The 15,237-nt window shown below is 36.5% G+C and overlaps 4 non-coding genes and 1 pseudogene across 4 annotated transcripts; all 5 read right to left on the bottom strand.

Annotated features, from left to right (window-relative positions):
- Nucleotides 1-1,368: 1,368 nt before the first annotated feature.
- On the bottom strand, nt 1,369-1,529 carry LOC129877947 (U1 spliceosomal RNA). Its single transcript, XR_008763663.1, has one exon. It is a non-coding gene; the product is annotated as a U1 spliceosomal RNA (small nuclear RNA).
- Nucleotides 1,530-4,982: 3,453 nt separating this feature from the next.
- Nucleotides 4,983-14,980, bottom strand: LOC129876818 (TGACG-sequence-specific DNA-binding protein TGA-2.1-like; annotated as a pseudogene).
- Nucleotides 10,902-11,062, bottom strand: LOC129877951 (U1 spliceosomal RNA). Its single transcript, XR_008763665.1, has one exon. It is a non-coding gene; the product is annotated as a U1 spliceosomal RNA (small nuclear RNA).
- LOC129877958 (U1 spliceosomal RNA) lies at nt 12,746-12,906 on the bottom strand. Its single transcript, XR_008763673.1, has one exon. It is a non-coding gene; the product is annotated as a U1 spliceosomal RNA (small nuclear RNA).
- LOC129877945 (U1 spliceosomal RNA) lies at nt 14,390-14,550 on the bottom strand. The gene has a single exon (XR_008763661.1). It is a non-coding gene; the product is annotated as a U1 spliceosomal RNA (small nuclear RNA).
- Nucleotides 14,981-15,237: the final 257 nt, after the last annotated feature.

Here is a 15,237-nt window from a genome sequence, read left to right as displayed (position 1 = left end):
ATTGTGATTGGATTGTGTATGATTGGATCAGATTAGGTGATGTGTGATGGATTGGATTAAATGATATGTGATTGGATAGTGTACGATTGGATTGGATTAGATGATATGTGATTGGGTTGAATGAAAGGGTATATGATTGGATTGGATCGAATTGTATATGATTGGATTAGATCGGATTGTGTATGATTGGATTGAGCCGACTGTTTATGATTGGATTGGATCGGATGATATATGATTGGATTGGATTGAATGATTTAATTGAATTGTATCGTACATGATTAGATTGGATGGGATGGTTTATGATTGGTCTCTGTCTAAACTGTGTTCTTACTTTAGACTTATGACACTTTGATTGAGTCTCTCTTATCTTTCTGATTTGAGATATTTGAACCGATGTTATTCTACCTTGAGGTATGTTTCATTCTGCCATATTACATACTTGTACATTTTATGTACTGACGTCCATTTGGACCTGCATCGTTTCATGATGCAAAGACGGGTTTAAGAGATCGTCAATAGGAGCACCATTGAGGATCTATTCACACTCAGCTTGTTGGTGAGTCCTCCCCTACATTCGGAGGACACCGCTTATGTTATTCTTGCGTCGAGTTAGCCCTTTTCATCTTGATTGGAGGTAGCCAGGAACATGTCATGGGCATCAATTAGATAGTAGTGATAGAGACTTCATAGACTAGATAGTGATGGGTCGATTGAGTACTTTCTTTCCTTGAAATATTCTTGTCAAACTATTTTTAACGACATAGATTGGAGTTCGATTTGTTGGCCCATGGCCTTTATTATATGAATTAGAGTGTTGATTTGAGCTGCCCACTAAATTATTTCTTTAGTTTAAATTTTCCGCTGATTGATTGACATTGAATGGATGTGTGATTGGACCAAGTGGTTGGGGACCAGCAATGGTCTTCGAATGCCGGTCACGTCTAGGGTACCCTCTCGGGCGTGACAACTGCATTCTTATATAGCATTGGCTGAAACATCACCAGCTTCCTCAAGCTCACAGGTTGTGTTAGTTTTCAACTTCCTCAGCCTTTTTTTCCATGAAAATGTATAAAAACTGTGCGCTGCATTGACATTTTACAAACTGACGGACCATAAGCTCAACCCTTGTCATTCTGTTCAGGACCATTCATTACACCTCTACATGTTTTAACAGATCTTCGTTTAGCATAGCTCAACCAAAGCAGGCAGCCCGTTTCAGTTATTGTAAATGCTATTTTAACAGTTACTCTACCACTAGTGTATCCAGAGTTGCTCTTGTCACATAATTTGCTTACTGGATAGGATAATTTTGAACTTAGATTTGGGTAATTTGCTTACTGGATAGGATAATTTTGAACTTAGATTTGGGTAGGGGCCGCGCGAACGCAGGCCCCCGCTGCAACAAATTATGACGTAGGCTCGACCACTTGGGCCGACCTTAGGCAGGCACCCCTCCAAAGTGCAATGGAGGTCACAAGCCTAGGCCATGGGTCTAAATGATCACCCATTGACCCCGTCCAGGTAAGTATGTTTCCCAGTTAGCTCAGCCCATTATTAATACTACTGCTTTTGCTCCATATTTCTCTTACATGCCAATGTGGGAGAATATAGAGCTGTACAGTAAGCAACTTGAATGCTGAAAGGAAGAACAATTTTTCATCTTAGGGATACAAGGAAAAAAAGTGTCTTACTCTTCCTTTCCAATAAGGATGGAAGCATACAAAATCATAGACAGGACTTATCGTCGAGAACAAAACAACATTATGTCACAATAGAAGAGCCGACAAAGGCCGAGTTCTGTGATGCATTGGTGATGTATAATGACTTCAAACACTATCAGAATCCAACAAAGAACAAAATACATACAAGAAGCATTAAAATCAAGTTCAGAAACAACAGCTATCTGGAGAACAGTTGAAATAAATTCACCCCTATGCCTTAGCTCAAATATACATCCAAATGCTCAAAATAACCATCTATATGAACTGCAGTAATAATCAAAACTTGTTTAAAAGAGCCTTCACACATTTGATAAAGAAATACTGCTGTTCTAGCGCTATTCATAAGATCAATAACCAAGAAGACCCCAAGAGCGTGATTACCAGCATTCATGACTTCAAATCTTTCTTCTTCTTTTTCCATGTTTTAATTTTCTCAATTGAGAACTCTTTCCATGGCTGTTGGGGACAGATCAGCGGAGATATTCATCATTTTTACAGAGGGAGAACTTTTCTTGGAAACAAGAATCTGTATGAATGAATTAAGCAATCAACTTCTCACAAGTTGGAATTTCCTTTTCGTCCTTTGGGTTTCTTTTCAATTTAAAAGTATTACTGTTGAAATTTGAGTCGACCAAAAAAAAAATTATCGAATTTTCTTATATGGCTTTAAAATACTTTAAGTTATTAACTAGTTTTTTTTAGAAAAAAATAAAGTTTATGCCTAATTTTACGGTTAGAATACAGAAAAATCAAACCGAACAGAATTAATTCGGTTTTTCAGTGTCGGTTCTTCGATTTTTCTGTTCGGTGTTTTTTTTTTCCGAAAACTTCAGTTAAATGTTCGGTGTTAGGATAACAATTCCACGGAGCAACGAAGAATTGAAGTTTTATTAAATAAATACAAAATAGTATTTAAAATTTTATTACTTATATATTTTGACCCAATTTCACCATGTTATTACTTTATATTGTTAGCTGTTACTTTGAAGTGTGAACAACTAATTGATATTATTACTTACTAGGTAAAATATCCGCGCTTCGCGCGGCGGTGAACGACCTCAGTAGACTTTTCCATTATCATTCGGTAAGGAAGTCCATGAAATAATGTGTTATAAATTTATTGAAGTAAACATATTAATTATGTAGTTAGATCACAATTAAAAATATCTTCATCAGAATTATTTATACATTCTTTAGATGATAGTAACTTCAACATGTATCCTCCTTTTATTTTAGGTTTATCATTCAAATTGCTGATGTGTGACGATATATAGCAACGGAGAAAAATACAGTTTTATTCAAATATTGTATTCATTAAAATAATACATTATGATACAATATAATACAATACATTATGAAACAATAAGTAACAACCATCCAAATAGAGTGTTATAGAATCTATAAAGAGGAGAATGAAAAGATGAGAAATTGTGTACTATTGCATTCTAAGTCCACCAATCATCCTAAAGTTCATTGAATGACGGGGCAGATGCAAGGCATACAAATTACTTACTCATCTTCATAAGAATTACTTTTTTAGATTAACAAAAAGAGCAATGGTGTTACAAATATTGTTAATTCCCAAATATATATATATACACATAATAACTGGATGCAGTAAATTGATTAAAGCTAATTAGTGAAAATCTGTTCGTGGCTTTAAAATCATTGTTGATGGGAATAAGTTGACGCTATGTCAATGCAAATCAAATGACTCTCATAACATAACATGTCATTATAAAAAATAATCTATCAACTTTCTAGTCGTATTTCACATTATAATAAGCATTGAAAGATTTATCAGATCATGAGAACAACGTTAATAGGTTTTTCATATTATAGTTTGGTTCTTAAGGAAAAGTGTGTTGCACTTAAGGAATTTCAAATTATTGGTTTATGAATCTTGATTAGATTTTCTAGACATAATAAACACTGAAAGGTAGAAGAAGATTACAGCTTGATAAAAAAAAAGAGAAATAAAGCATTTGATGCAAAAAATGGAAATATTATTGGTGTCGCCATTTCTCATATTATTTAACAATCCAAAAAATAAGCAATAACAATTACCATAGAGAGGTATCAGTAATACATAACAAATGTACTTTTAACACTTAAGTGATAGGGAAGTTACTTCAATTCTTGATGGACACGTAGACACATTTGATCAAAGTGAAACTTCTGAAGAGACACCACCTCTAGCATATAGCTTCTAAATGTCTCAAATATAGATATGTTCCACCATAAAAAGATCTTCAAAAACCTGCATACTTTAAGGTTAGTCTACAAAGATTAAAAATAAAGGAACCGACACAAAGAAGAAGGAAGAAAGTTCGCATCACACCTTTGCATTTTGTTGCCGGAAACCAAGTAAATATTAAATTATGTCCACTATCCACAAAATTTGAATAGTTACTGGACAAATTAACTTTTGAGAAGGCAGGATGATGTTAAAAATAGGGACTGCTTGTCGGCCGGATTGGAAGGATAATTTCACTTAAGCGGGCACCCCTCCAATGTACAATGAAAGTCACCAACCAAGGCTATGGATCTCATTGATCACCCATTGACCCCGTACAGGTAAGTATGTTGACCGGCTAGCTCAGCCCATTAGTTATGCTACAGCTTTTGCTCCGGTTTTCTCTTAGATGCCGATGTGGAACGAAACTCATGAGAGTTTTATCACTCTAAATCAGTTTTTTCTTTTTCTACTTGATGGATTGTATCTTTGATTCAACAAGTGCTTTTACATTTTGTTTGGAGGTAATTACGTATTACTTCATAATGTATCGTATTGTGTTATTTTGATGAATACAATGTCTTGGTACATTGCATTGTTTTCCGTTATTACAAGAAAAATAGAATATAAGGTAGAGTTGTTATTAAAAAAAAAGATACTATAAAAGATAAAATAAGATTATTAGCTAATAAGTAAAGATAAAATGAAAGGAGATAAAAGATGCTATAATTTGTTTCAGCATAAAACTTTCAAAGTATCTAATAATTATCTATTACATGTTTTAAAATCCCTTACTGAACTTTTTTCCTTGTAAAGCTAAAAACACAGGTACATTATTGGCTCCTAATTCACAGAGTAAAATTTTGACATTCTCAAAACCTAGAGAAAAAAAAACAATTTTTGCACTTCCACAAGCACATACAATACCACTTTACATGTAGTAAATTAGATGCATCTCATATACTGGCCAGTGTATCAAAGTAGCATATTCGAGTTTCAGTAGAATATTGCTATGCATGTCATACTTATTGCTCTCGTGGTCTGGCAAGCCAAAGAGACTGAGAGCTCGAAGACGTGAGAAGTACTCACTTATTGCAAGAAGAGCACGCACTGATTTTCTGGTTGTGAATATGCGATGCATATGTTGCACTGTTTGTTGACGCAGGTTGTGCGCCTGTAAAAAGAGCCAGAAAGATGCAAAGACTTTTATCTTCACGTATTTTGCCTCCAGAGACGACATAAAACCAATATAACAAACCAGAAATCTCTGAACGTGGAGTTGCTACAGCGAAATGAACATGAAAGGCTATCTTGAATCATACAATTGATACGCATGCAGATGACAAGGCCAATTGATGACTTTAGAACGTTTTCAAACATAAATTTTGGCCTATTTTATGACCTCATTAAAGGAGATGAAGTAGGACAAGGCACCCAGAGTTCAAAGATCAATAGAAACAAGACATATACTGTAGTTTCAGTGAAGGCGCTCCTTGCAGTTACAGATGATTTTAGAGGTTTCAAACATAAACTTTGGCCTATTTTATGACCTCGTTAAAGGACATTAAAGAGGACAAGGTACCAGAGTACAAAGATCAATAGAAACAAGATGTATAATGTAGTTTCAATGAAAGCGCTACCTGCAGTTACAAGATCTCCAGAGTAACTTTTGCTTGCCCCCGACTTCCATATGTTCAAACAACTGAACGAGCTTTCGCAGAACATCCAGCGTAAACAATTTAAACAAATAAAGAATAGGAAGCAGCAGAAAAAATAGATTTACCTGACGGAGGAAACCTTCAAGAGTCCCTAGTTTCCCCATAGCCATTGCCATTTGACCCATATAATTAGATCCGTTGGCTAATGTCTCCGCCAAGGATTTCTGCAACACCTCCATACCTTGTGAGAGAACATCTTCAGATCGTTGAGATGATTGCTGCAAGTTGTAAATGCCAAGTAACTGCTGCTCGGTCAGAGGATCTAACTGATTGACTAGAAGCTGCATTACCGAAGAAATCATACAATGAGAAGAATACTAAAATAACACATAATTGGTTATAAAGAAACTTGTTTACAGCTTAGAAACAGCATTTTGAACTTATACTATACAGTTATGATGTATTCAACTTTAGCAAAGAGTGTTATCTACAGTAGCAACTTGAGGTTCTTAATTTATCCACTTCAGAATGACAAATGAAAAAATGACACGAACAAAATCAAATATGACGTACAGAACTCATATAATTCCTGCACAAAATACCATGAACGGTCAGAGTAAAAGCACATTAACATCAGATGCAACTGGAAGTCTGCTAACATCACCAGGCTGAAGAAGCTCAGGAAACCTCGTCCGGGATGGATAGAAATAACCACACAATTCTATCCAAGCTTTTGCTTCTAGAAATCAGGTCTCTTTAGAGATGCTATTATGCAGTGAACACAAGAAGAAAACAAAGAGCTTCAATACAAATAATTGCAAGTATGTGCCATTTGAAGGAGAATCTCAGACCTTACCTATCCAAGGTCACGAAACTACAGCGATGGTGTTATAGAAAATACAATAGCAACAACAAATCCAGTGTAATCCCACAAGTGGGGTCGAAGGTGTTATAGAAGATAGTGACCAAAAAATGCAATTGTACACTGCACGGCACCTCATTCATTCGGAAAGTGAAACCACCCAATCCTTAGAAAGTATTCTAGATTTTCACAAACATAAATCACTGAAGTTCTACTTACTACTAAGAACTTATTAGTACTGCTAGCAACAGGACCTTTTCATACGTGATCAAGAAGTATAACATCTTTTTATAATCCTATACTGGGAAAGTCTAGATGGGTAATATAGAAGAACAGATGCAAAATTGCACGCATATGAGAGCAAGAAGAGGTCACCTTAAGAAGTTCTGAGGGGCGGAAGCCACCAATCCACATAAAACACCGCTCGGCAGGGGGTTTCCATATCCCTGACAAGACATGGAATACGTCCGCCTTGGCTGCATTTCCTTTCATCCTAAAGACCTCATCGTAATGTGCAGTGACATTATTCACAATACTTCGCAGTTCAGGATCACCTGCATGTGAATTGACAGCTGTCCCTAACTCATTAATGTGTTTGTTGTGTTCTTCTAACCGTCGACTATATTCTGCATCAAATGCTAAGGTCCCTGCAGAAAATCAGCATCTGAAAGGTTATCTTAGCACGAGGAAACAACTTTTTGAGTGCAATCAGAGACTAGGTAAGGGGCTAAACGTTGGATAGACTGGAAAGAGAGAAACCCAAGAATTTATGAAGATACTAGCAGCTCCATTCATAAAATTAGGATGAAGTGTCTTAGTCCCTTCTACTTTTGGTGTAAATACAAAAAAATCACGTATTAAACTGAAATGCATAAAGCAGCTACTGACTCATTCATTATCTTTATCATAGCAACCATCACAAGTGTGAGAATTTTGAACATCGAACCTGAGGACCAATTGAAAGTTGCAGTTTACATTGTTCCTAAATGCAAAATTTAATGTCATCCACAGCGTATCGACACATAGATGGATTTCACAAGTTATCTCATTATTTGAGTCCAGTAAAACAGGGAAAATCAAGAAAACTAAAGTTCTACGATCTCCTTCAAGTAGAAAAAACACATTATTTCCGTCTTATTTGCTTCCTAAAAACAGACCACGCAACACACAACATATGAGAGACGAACTATTCCTGGAATGACTGGAGTACATATTGGAAGAGTTTAAGATAGAGATAGCCATCATGTATGAATGTCTGTTTAACTTCAATATGACAGATGCTTTTCTGTCTAGTGAAACCAACCATTCCGATTTCACCCAAATATCCTAGAACTACTGTCATTGTCACCTATGAGAGGCACATCTTGATGATCTTAATGATATTATAGCTGATACAATAAAGAGTATTGACAAACGTTGGTAGTTACAACAATATACCCAATGTAATCCCACAAATGGGGCCTTAGGAGGGTAAGTGTACCCAGACCTTACCCCTACGTCGTAGAGGTAGAGTGACTGTTCCGATAGACCTTTGGTTAATGTGCAACAAATAAAAGTAGTTATGAAGAAAAAAATACAGCAGTGGAGAAAACAGTTCAATTAATACGGTAACAACAACACAAAAGACAACAGATTGTAAGAGATATCAAATGCAAGAAACATGAAATCTTTTTTTTTATGACGAGAAACACGCAGCCGCTACCCTTTGGGTGTGCACAGGATAAAAGCCCCACTCCTATGTAATAGCTCGCAAACCATACGGAGAGGTACCCTACAGTAGGCAAGCTCGGTGCAACGAGCTCGATCGAGAAGGCAAACCCATTGCTTTGGCTGGCAAGGGACATGGAAGTTCCAAGCCCAAACCACTGCGCCACCACCCAATCCAAGCTCAATTTAGTATCAAAAAGCGATACTTCCTCAACAGATCTAAAAGAATCCCAGCAATTTGCTTGTTTGTTGATATGAAAAAGGGCACAAAAGTTCAACCACAAGAAAAAGGCATACCATTGTCGTCCTGTTGACCTGCTCGCTGAAGGTCCTGCTCCAACTGCGATTCCTGGACCACTTGAGCTGGCCGGTGGCTGATGAAAAGAAAAGTCAAAAAAAAACAGCTGCTTTTTTACAAGTCAAAAAGGCACAACTGTTTTGTTGAAAAAAAACAGGTAACGCGTAGAAAATTTTCACGCGTAGAATTTTTTTTACACGTTTTTGTTTCCTATAAATAGAGGGCATTTTGCCCTCATTTATATCATTCCAAAAAGAGAGAGTAAGAATACAAAGAGAGTTATACACCAAGATAAATTTTGTAGTCTTGAATGTCCTCTTTATTAGTTGTTCCTTTTACAAGAGAAAAGTGTTAATTATTGTTTTCTCCTTGTATTTGAGAGCAGTGTACTCCATATTTTAATAGTGAGATCCTTCTACCCTGTGGTTTTTCCCCTCTAACTGGTTTTTCCCCTCTATCAGTTAGAGGGGTTTCCACGTAAATTCTCGTATCCAATTTACTTTCATATTAATTGTCATATCAAACTTTAGTTGTGGTGCTTTCTCCGCCCAACAGTGGCCACCCTTCCAACGTGCTATGGAGGTCATCGGCCTAGGAAATGGCACTTCAATATCGACCATAGACACCATCCAGATTAGAATGTTTTTTTTGACCTCCGCGCCGACGTGGAAAAATCATTCATACTTTTATAGCTCCATATTTAAAACAGAATCTTATGCACTGATATGGGGCATCTAAGCACATTACATTTATCATTTATCGTATTTTAAAATTCCAATAAATAAATAAAAAGATGTCCAGAGCATAAAACACGTTTTCTACCACAGGGCGACAGTGGTATGCCTTTATAAGTTAAACACATCTTCCCCGAAAGCATAAAATGCGTTTCGGCATTCCAGTAGTTTAAACACCTTTTCCCCGTCTTTGGTCTTTTCTTATAATGTTATCAGTTTGCATCCACAGTCAACCCCTCTCTTTCTTCCGCCACTACAATAAAATTTTAGACTCATTGGCATCTTCTTCCTATTCTTTGAAAGATCCATTTTCAGGAATAAACGCCAAACAGCACCCACCACTCACTTATCTTGCAACAGTGAATGGAATCAAATTGTATGTATCCCTTTTTTTTTTCCTCTCTAGTAATTTTACGATTCAAAAGGTGCATTTGTGAAGTTGAGTGGTTTTGGACTTTCTGACTAACTTCCAATCATATTAGCTCAGAAGAAAGGTCATATGAGGTGATATTTTTCTTATGTGTTTTATACCACGTGAAAAGGATACGAAACAGTACTCCGTGATGATTTGGAGTTATTCGAGTATAAAGCTTTACAACGTGTTTAGCAAATAGTCTGGACTAGGGATATATCTTGTGCTTAAGTACAAGTATTGAGTTATTGGAACATGATATTCCTTGTAGCCTTGTGAGTATGACTTCCACGAAAGATTGTTTGCTTTCAAGTCCGTCAAGTTAAGTTTTTTCTATTTATGCTAAATCAATAATCTATCAATTACTAGTCTCGGAAAAAAAATTAAAGTAGATTTCCAACTAAAATAACATTGATGTTCTCTAAAATAAAGTTCCCTTCAGTGACACAATGGATTAACAACAATGGCCAAAATCACTTTTAATTAAGATATTCTTACTAGATTTTAGATTGGATGATAACTGTAAGGTTCATTTAAAAAGGTATAAACATGAAGGGTTTTCATGTGATTTGCAGCATTAAGAGTTCTACATTATATGAACCCAATGATAGAAATATTAAGAGTTCAACTACCTACTACTTTTATCCTCACTCTCTTCTTATCTAGAATCGTGTTCTCGCTATCCTCAACCTCCACATATACAAATCCGTCCATATTTAACTTAAAGTACGATTAGAACTCTACATCTTCTTATCTGGAATAGAATCATGTTCTCGCTATCCTCAACCTCCATATATACAAATTCATCCATATTTAACTTAATGTATGATTAGAACTCTATATCTTCTTATCTAGAATAGAATCATGTCATCGCTATCCTCAACCTCCATATATACAAATTCATCCATATTTAACTTAAAAGTATGATTAAAACTCTATATCTTCTTATCTAGAATAGAATCATGTCATCGCTATCCTCAACCTCCATATATACAAATTCGTCCATATTTAACTTAAAGTATGAATAGAATATAGCTCGAGATAAGAAAATGGAATAATGACTGTGAGTTTATACATATCCACTTGCTTATAATCCTCCAAATATATATATTTTGAAAAAACCAATTTTATTTAAAAATTAATGCAATAGTATTTGTAATGATTGTTCAACAAGATTTAAAAACACAAAATGAGGAATAAATGCACAATATTTGCTTAATTGAAGAAAACATATGCCACACATTGGGCTGAAAACGTTTGGGCTTCGGATTGGCTGGGGGCCGCGCGAACGCAGGCCCCCACTACCACAAATTATGACGTAGGCTCGACCACTTGGGCCGACCTTAAGCGGGAACCCCCCCAAAGTGCAATGGAGGTCACCAACCTAAGCCGTGGGTCTTATTGATCACCCAATGACCCCGTCCAGGTAAGTATGTAATCCTGTTAGCTCAGCCCATTATTAATACTACTGCTTTTGCTTCACTTTTCTCTTAGGTGCTGATGTGGGATAAATACTTACTACTCCTTATCGCTTTCTGTTTGGAGATAGAAAGAAAAACAGTGTAATGGATACTATTTGTTTCTCTTTCAATACAAGAAGAACTAAAGAAAATAATCTCCCTCCATAACAAACAAGCTGTTAGAGAACAGTTCTTCAGATGCATTTCCATATCTGCAAAACTTGACCACCTAAAGACTATGTTCCTCGGACTCTTCAACAACATTGAAAGGTGCTTGTAGAATCCTCCGAAAGTACTGCATTTTTGGAGGATCCGATACGAGTGAAGCAACATTTTTGGAGAGTCTAAGCAACATAACCTAAAGGTCATCAGGCCTGAACCAATCTATATAAAGGCTCAATCTGCTTCATGACATAGTCTTTATTTCTGGAAGATCTAAGCTCTAACGATCTTACTTTAAATATGTTGTACACAGCTCATATCGACACATAAATATATTAGATAGACGATCTACAATATGGTCATATGTAGATCATTTGATCGTACTAGGTTAATCAAGAGCTTCAACTTATTGAAAGTGTATTACCATCACATTGTGCTTGCTCTTTGATCATGCTCCTTGCCATTTACGTGTTTGCTGCAACTTCTCTATGCTTTTTTGGTCCTCTATATCCATCGCCTATTTCAACATACATTGCAAACTTCTTTGTCAACGTCTTATATATTTTGCACCAATTAAGTTTAGAAGTGAGAGATAGAAAATGAAAGAGGTATGCTCCGCGGGTGTGTGTTTTGTGGAATATCATCTGGTCACAACATCAGTGGGATAGTACATACACCTCAATAGCTTCATCTTTATACTTGAGGTTCTGATACTTCTCATGGCGAGCTTCCTATAAAACTACAGCATCTTTGGCTCTTCCTGATGCACATCAACTACAAGTGTAACTAGATTTCTCCAGAGCAATCAAGACATCAAGATGTCAGTATAATTACCGAGTCATCTCATTTCTCACCTTTAGCTCATGTCCTTCTTCCTTTGCAACATGACAATTCGTATTCTAAGAAAAGAAATACAATGACAGTAGAGTTAACATGCCTGGTAAAATCTTTCCTTCAACGAGCCATTATTTTACAGGCATTACATTATCATTGGCATCTTTCCAGTCATTTGCAACGTCAACGGCTACTCTATCCACAGATATTTCTATACGACCTAGCTCATGAGGTAGGAATCTTTTCTCCTCCTATGCAACTGATTATAACTACAGCTATTTTTTTTATTTTTGCAATTTCCTCTGGTATTCTTATATAGCATCGGCTGCAGTATCACCAGCTTCCTCTAGCTCACAGGTCGTGTTATAGTTTTCAACTTCTTCAGCCTTTTCTCAGGTTGATTTTGTTCAGAATCTTATTATCTCCCTTCAATAAGGAGTCTAGTACAGTAGGTAGCTAACAAGACTCAATTGATTTCACAATCTGAAAATAAAAAAATATGCCTTTTTTTAACAGTTGTTCTCTGCCTCTAAAGAGTTGTTCTTTAGATGTAGGCATTCTTATACCAAACTTGAAATTAGCAAGTGTCTCAACTGGTAGCCAGAGTTGCTTTTCTCTGATCAATTTTATAAAGGAGAGACAATTTTGAACTTACATGTGGGTAGGGGCCGCGCGAACGCAGGCCCCCGCTGCAACAAATTATGACGTAGGCTCGACCACTTGGGCCGACCTTAGGCAGGCACCCCTCCAAAGTGCAATGGAGGTCACAAGCCTAGGCCATGGGTCTTATGGAACGCCCATTGACCCCGTCCAGGTAAGTATGTTTTCCTGTTAGCTCAGTCCATTATTAATACTACTGCTTTTGTTCCACTTTTCTCTTAGATGCCAATGTGGAAGAATTACTCGAAAGAAAATTAATTAACGAAGCCTATGTTCGATTCTCTTTGAATACAAGAAGTATGAAAGTTGTCTTAAATTTAAAGGATGAACTTCTGTAAATTATAAAATTGTGCTTTGACAATTAAAACAATTACAGATGAAAAATATATCTAGAAAGAAAGTCTCACATATAATCCTTCGAATTTGGTTGATTTAAACATTGAGAATTCACATGGTATTGCAGCCACCTCTCTTCTTAACTTACTGAATAGTTTTGGCAAAAAAACACAGCAACTAATTTCTCCGAGTAATCAGAAACATATACAATACGCTCTATACGGATGCAAGCAAAATAAGTGTTCTTTCCCAACAAGGATGGAAGCATACAACAAAAGAGCTCACAAAGGCCGAGTTTTGTGAGGCATTGGGGATGCTATAATGACTTTGAACACTGTAATACACAAGCTCATATTCAGAATCAACAAAGAACAAAATATATACAGGAAGCATCAAAATCATGTTCAGAAACAGCAGGTATCTGAAGAAACAATTTAAATAAATTCATCCGTGCCTCTGTTAAAAATCACAAATAACCCTCATTGCATGCTCTTATAGTTCACGCAAACATACACCCTGACGCTGGATAACCAGGATACCACGTTTACAGTGATAGTTATAACCCTATTTTACCCCTACCCCAGTACCTTCTCTTCCCCTTCCATTACTTCTTCCACCACCACCCAATAAGCAGGATACCACACTTATAGTGAAAGTTATTCACACATCGGCATAGTTTTTGTTAGACAAGAACACTGTTTTATATAAGTTGATCTTTGAAAATTATAAGCATGACACTCTAGTTGTGCATATTACAAAAGCCAGCAACGCAACTTCCATCAGAATTTTTCTATTGTTATTACATCAAAATCCACGGTGTTTGACAACAACAATCACCAAGTAGAGATAATTAACGACAAAGGTTCCTCAAAACAACCTCTTAACAGAAGTCTCTATGAAAAAAAGGTATCAGCTAATAAAAGACTTCTATATCATCTTCCCTTTTCCTTCCATGTGTAATCCTCATAACATATATAATACTACATTCTTATATAGCATTGGCTGAAACATCACCAGCTTCCTCAAGCTCACAGGTCGTGTTAGTTTTCAACTTCCTCAGCCTTTTATTACATGAAAATGTATACAAACTGTGCGCTGCATTGACATTTTACAAACTGACGGACCATAAGCTCAACCCTTGTCATTCTGTTCAGGACCATTACACCTCTACATGTTTTAACAGATCTTCGTTTGGCATAGCTCAACCAAAGCAGCCCTTGTTAACAGTTACTCTACCACTAGTGTATCCAGAGTTGCTCTTGTTACATAAATTGATTATTGGATAAGACAATTTTGAACTTACATGTGGGTAGGGGCCGCGCGAACGCAGGCCCCCGCTGCAACAAATTATGACGTAGGCTCGACCACTTGGGCCGACCTTAGGCAGGCACCCCTCCAAAGTGCAATGGAGGTCACCAGCCTAGGCCATGGGTCTTAATGATCACCCATTGACCCCGTCCAGGTAAGTATGTTCCCCAGTTAGCTCAGCCCATTATTAATACTACTGCTTTTGCTCCATAGTTCTCTTACATGCCAATGTGGGAGAATATAGAGCTGTACAGTAAGAGCCGACAAAGGCCGAGTTCTGTGATGCATTGGTGATGTATAATGACTTCAAACACTATCAGAATCCAACAAAGAACAAAATACATACAAGAAGCATTAAAATCAAGTTCAGAAACAACAGCTATCTGGAGAACAGTTGAAATAAATTCACCCCTATGCCTTAGCTCAAACATACATCCAAATGCTCAAAATAACCATCTATATGAACTGCAGTAATAATCAAAACTTGTTTAAAAGAGCCTTCACACATTTGATAAAGAAACACTGCTGTTCTAGCGCTATTCATAAGATCAATAACCAAGAAGACCCCAAGATCGTGATTACCAGCATTCATGACTTCAAATCTTTCTTCTTTTTTTCCATGTTTTAATTTTCTCAATTGAGAACTCTTTCCATGGCTGTTGGGGACAGAGCAGCTGAGATATTCATCATTTTTACAGAGGGAGAACTTTTCTTGGAAACAAGAATCTGTATGAATGAATTAAGCAATCAACTTCTCACAAGTTGGAATTTCCTTTTCGTCCTTTGGGTTTCTTTTCAATTTAAAAGTATTACTGTTGAAATTTGAGTCGACCAAAAAAAATTTTATCG

The sequence above is a fragment of the Solanum dulcamara genome, chromosome 12 (assembly GCF_947179165.1).
Source record: "Solanum dulcamara chromosome 12, daSolDulc1.2, whole genome shotgun sequence".
Taxonomy (NCBI): domain Eukaryota; kingdom Viridiplantae; phylum Streptophyta; class Magnoliopsida; order Solanales; family Solanaceae; genus Solanum; species Solanum dulcamara.
Note: the sequence above shows the minus strand (reverse complement) of the source record. Positions and strands in the feature narration are given on the sequence as shown.